Here is a 6000-nt window from a genome sequence, read left to right as displayed (position 1 = left end):
ACTCAACCCAAGAAAAAAGGTTACTCAGAGTCCTTATCTAATCTAGCTTCATTATAGGGATGAGGTGAGATAGATTTGATGAAAAGTGAAGAAGTGTATTATCCTTAAGAGTATCAGTTTATATCACATATTTATCAGGATAAGTAGACTAGAAGGGAAGACACCTTGGATCAATCAATCTCACTCTATTGTTATCGCTGATTCATACGAGGCATTATTGACTATTCAGTACTAATTATTGCATTTCTAACAAATAGTCCTAGAGTTATGACATGCTATACTAGAGGATCCTTTTGAGAGTTGGTTGTGTGCCTAGGAATCCATAGTGCAGTGATTAGAGTGCCAGACTTTAAGAAAGACAGTGTTTAGTAATGAAATTCATAGGGTGATCTTGGATCAGTCATTCTTTCTCAGTCAGTCTGCCACACTAAGTTTATTTGAGGATCAGGTAAGGATCTCTGCTACCTAGCCTTCTTAGAAAATAATTATATTTTTGAATAAGTTGTGATTAGGCCTTGGCAAAAACAACATATAACTTCTCTAGCGCAAAGTGGAGAGATCTAGATATAAGAATGCAGTTAGTCCCGATAGACAAACAAAACAAAAAGGGCAAGGTAATTTTTTGAAGCAAGCAGTTAAAGAATATTGTTTGGTAGCGGATGCCATAGCTATATACCAAAGCAACAATTTGACTGAGTAATTACATGCAGATCAAGCAAGCATACATACAGTACTTTAAAGAGCATTTTGCTCTTGACTAGTATCATAGAAAATTTTATATTTCTCTATATAGATAGAGAAGCAGAGTATTAAATCATCACAAACTGTCTATATGACAGTGAAAGTTAAGCAATATAAATTAAATAGCATGGAGTCCACCACTGCTAGAAATACTAGAACACTGTCAGTTATCTCCTTAAAACATCCAGTGATCAAGTATGCCATATGCAATGCAGTCAGGAAAAATGGAAAGAAATAGAAGTTCTCAGGTCGTTTGCTTGTGTCTAGATCACTTCAAAATATTGTCTGTCTCCAAAAACTAGTAACAACATTTTGTATTCCTTTTCTTTATAACCCATACTTTCAGCTAATATAATTCTGTCTGTTGCTATCTTAATAAAAACAACTTGAATATTATAAAAACAACTTGGCTCAGAGTTCAGTATTTCTCACTGGAAGCAATAAACTGTGAGTAGTAATGCTAGCCCATCCTCTTCTATGCACATACTAGAAAACATTCTGTCTACTTCTTTTCACATTCTTACACAAATATGCATGTGTAATACAGACTAATAACATCTACAAATAAGGTAGACATAAGTGTGGGGAAGAAAATTTTATTTAACAAGTTGCAGATGTGAAACACTCTTCAAAGGAGCCATTAGATAGAAAGAAATATGGGGACAATGCAGAAATCATCCAAAAGTATCATTCTGAATTCTGTGCCTAGTTTCATAATAATACGACAAAGGCACAACTAGAATTGCTATTTATGGCTTTGCTCTGTGGAATAATGTAGTTGAAAACTGAACACACCCTGGAAATATTCATCCAGAGGTAGGTGATTTTCCATTACAAAAATGTATGCCGAATCAGTTTTGTCAAAACAGAATTTGAGGGTGAAAAGGAAAGCATATGTCTCTTCACATGAAGGATATCCTTAACATTATAAGCTATATATGATTGCATTACATCAGATCGTATTGATTTATATTTTTACCTTTCTCCTCAAAAGCATTTGGTGCAAATCTGTTTCTGTGTTCTATTCTGATTAATATGCAGCTGATGTAGTAACATACCTTATTTCTCTTTGTGTATGCACAAGCTAGATATAAAAGCAATATTCCTGAAGTCAATTTCAGACTGCTTTTGCTACCTTTTCTATGATTCTCTTTATTATTGGTTCTCTTCTAACATATAACAAAGGTTGTTCTGTCTTTTATTGTTTGAACAACACTGTGATTCCAATGCTCTCATCTGGTTTGGAGGATTTTTTTGTTATTCCATTCATTTTCATAATTAAAAACCTCATTCATGTTGTTAATTATTTGTTACTAGCTTGGGGACCTGGCGCTCCCCGGGTTATTTGAGAAAGGTATTGTGTGGTAAAGGTGTTCTTTATGAGTTATCAGTTAGTGAGGGTACTGCAAATACCATCATGCATGGTCCATCCTCATCCAAACAGCCCCTGGATGTAGAGTGGGTTATGGTGGCTCTGTGTGCCAAGTTCTATCTTGCTCTGTCATTGGTGAGGGTCACAGTGGTCTCATGAAGTGTGTGCAGGTACTGCAGGTCCCATCATCCATGGTGAATCCTGCTTCAAACCACAACAGGAAGTAGAGTGGATCATGGTGGCTCTCTGTGCCTAGTTTGGTCTAGATCAGTCATTGATGAGGGTTGCAGTGGTCTCAGCAAGTGTGTTTAGGTACTGCAAGTCCCATCATCCATGGTCCATCCCCCTCAAAACTGCACGAGGATGTAGAGCGGGTCATGGGGGCTGCGTGTGCCAAGTTTGGTTTTGATCAGTCATTGGATGAGGGTCACAGCTGTCTCGAGAAGTTAGTGGATATACTTCAAGTCCCATCATCCATGGTCTGCCCTCCTCCAAATTGTAGTAGGATGTAGAGTGGGTCATGGGGGTTCTGAGTGCCAAGTTTGGTCTTTATCGGTCTCTGTTGGGGGCCACAGTGATCAGTGGGAACTGAAGGGTTTGAAAGTACTACAAATCCCATCATCCATTGTCCGTCCTCCCCCAAACCACACCAGGATGTAAAGAGGGTTATGGGGGGCTCTGTCTGCCAAGTTTGGTCTTGATCAACCATTGGATGGGGGTCTCAGCGGTGTTGGGAAGTGAGTGGAGGTACTTCAAGTCCCATCATCCGTGGTCCATTCCCCTCCAATCTGCAGTAGGCTGTAGAGTGGGTCATGGGGGTTCTGTGTGCCAAGCTTGGTCTTTATCATTCTTTGTTGGGGGCCCCAGTGGTCTGTGGGAACCTCACCAGGATGTAAAGATGTCCATGGGGGCTCTGTGCGCCAAGTTTGGTCTTGATCAGTCATTGGATGAGAGTCTCAGTGGTCTCAGAAAGTGAGTGAAGGTACTGCAAGTCCCATCATTCATAGTCCATCCTCCCCCTAACCACACCAGAATGTTGAGTTGGCCATGGGGGCTCTCTGTGCCAAGTTCGGCCTTGATCTGTCATTGCATGAGGATATGCAAATTGTTCCACAGTGGTAACCAATCAGATAGCTGCCATAGCCTTAGGCCTTTACCACTCCTCTCTCTGTCTCTATCTCTCTTGGAATGCTCAGGGTGGCCAATCAGAGACCATATGCAAATTGTACAACAGTGGCAGCCAATCAAAATGCTGCCACATACACCTCCCGTCAGGGGCGGCTCAACCCATTACGCAAAGTAACCATTTGCAGTCTAGTTGATTTTGCCCAGGGACGCTCTTGAGGCGCTCTTGGGGGAAAATAGACTTTGACATATGTGAGTTGTAGTTACTGGGATGTATAATTCACCTACAATCAAAGAGCATTCTGAACTCCACCAATGATGGAATTGAACCAAATATGGCACAGAGAACTCCCACGATGAACAGAAAATATATATCAGTGATTGGTTGGGGTGGGGTGGGGGGGCAAAATACTGTTTGCTTACCATTGAAAATTACCTAGGGCTGCGTCTGCCTCCCGTCCTCCACATACAAACACTGACTTTTATTATATACATAGATAGATTATTTCAGTCCTTTTCATTGTCCTGGTTAATTAACATTCTTGTCATCTTCTAAAGATGTGTTTAATTGTGTGTCTGCTGTTTGCAAAGTCTCTGTTTTATATCCAACCACCAGAACATTTACAGATATTGTATACTCTTTTCAATTATCAGACCTGATTATTATTTGATATAGGGACCTGTAGGGACCTTCACCAGGGTCCCTATAGCAGACACCATCACACTCATCAATTGGAATTTCCCAGAAGACATCACAACCCTGTTTCAACACTGCCTCACTACAAGCTACTTTCAGTGGGATAATGAATTCTGTTAACAGAAAGATGGAGTAGCCATGGGGAGCCCTCTTAGCCCTGTCATAGCAAATTTTTACATGGAACACTTTAAGAAACAAGCCCTGGAAATAGCACCCAAAAAGCACATTATTTGGTTCTGATTTGTACATGATACATTCATTATTTGGAGCCATGGAGAAGAAGAACTAAACAAGTTCCTGAAGCCCATCAAAAACATTTACCCAAGATTCAATTTACCATAGAAAAAGAAAATGAAGGAAAACTACCATTTCTAGCTGTCCTAGTCATCAGCAAACCAAATCAACAATTGGGTCACACAGGTTACAGAAAATCTATGCACACTGATAGATACCTACATAAAAACTCCTACCATCACCCAGGTAAAAAAGGATGCACAATTAAAGCCCTAGTAGACCATGCAAACAGGATCTACGAACTCCACTTCCTCCAAGGTGAACTGAACAACCTAAACTGGGCTCTACTGGTTAATAGGTATTCTACAGCAGGCATCACAAGATTTGCAAGATCAAGAACAAGCCACAAGAGTAAAGACACAGATCCACCTATAGGAAAAGTGTTCTCGCCAAAAATCAAGGGAACTACTATACTGACCGCATAGGGAAGCTGATGAAGAAACACAACCTAGAAAATGCTGCCTTAGGCCTTTACCACTCCTCTCTCTGTCTCTATCTCTCTTGGAATGCTCAGGGTGGCCAATCAGAGACCATGCCTCTAGAACATGGCCATATAGCCCGAAAAAACCTACAAGAACCTAGTGATTCCAGCCATGAAAGCCTCCGATAATACATTGTTCTATAGAAATTACATAACACCTGACTTCCATGTACCTGTATATCTGTATCTATATGTATACACTATCTATCTATCATCTATCTATCTATCTATCTATCTATCTATCTATCTATCTATCTATCTGAATTTTCCCCTTACATGTTTGCAAGTCTCTACAGCTAATCAACCCTCACCAGAAAGATCATTTCTGGTTTCTTTGCAAAAAAAATATGCCAGGAACTATATCTCCTTTCCTTCCTTTGCTCCCTTTTGTCTCAAACGGGCAACTCCAGTCTGGGAGGAGAAGCGGAGAAGCTAGGGAAGCTTTGAAAATGAAAACACACTGAGAAATATATCAGTTATTGCCTCTGGGGTTTGCTGCCTGGTTTGACCCCATTATAAGCCGAGGGAAGCTTTTTCAGCCCATAAAAAGACTGAAAAACTCAGCTTATCTTTGAATATATATGGTAGATCACCACTAAAGTTACAATTAAGTATGCTTCAATATGCATTACTAGTGCTAATAATGTGTGGTTGTTTGTGTCAGTCATTGCATCTACCTACCAACTCAAACCAGAATTTTAAACTTTATTTTGTAGAATGCTTGTATACAACTTCTGTGCGTTCATGTTCAGGTTTCACAAACCCACAATTCATCAATCCAAAGCATGTCTGAACAGCCTACTGAATACCGTGTGTCATCAAAGATACACTTGGGAAGCTGTAGTATTTGCACAACAACAATATTGGCCCCAAACCTATGTCAGCCTATCCATCCATTATGCTGGCATGGCATGGGGCTAACTTGGTGTAAGGGTTTGAATGCTGGACTACAACTCCTGAGAACAGGGTTCTATTCCCCACTTGGTCAAGAAAAACTGCATGGTCTTGGGCAAGTCACATGCTCATATAGCCCCCCAAAAACCCATGCTATGTTCACATTAAAGTTGCCTAAGTTGGAAATGACGTAAAACTGGTCTTCCTGATATACCTTCTATTGTGCTTTTAAGATGTACATTATGACCCCATTTTTATGAGGCCAGTATCAAAGGTTTTAGTTATCTTGTCCAAAAAGTTATGTTCTTACTAGGCATAAGCAAGGAGGAGATGAGGAGCCTTATAACCAAGGTGAAAGAAGAAAGTGCAAAAGCTGGGTTGCAGTTAAACATAAAA

Source organism: Anolis sagrei, chromosome 1 (assembly GCF_037176765.1).
Source record: "Anolis sagrei isolate rAnoSag1 chromosome 1, rAnoSag1.mat, whole genome shotgun sequence".
Taxonomy (NCBI): Eukaryota; Metazoa; Chordata; class Lepidosauria; order Squamata; family Dactyloidae; genus Anolis; species Anolis sagrei.
This window is presented reverse-complemented; position numbering follows the sequence as displayed.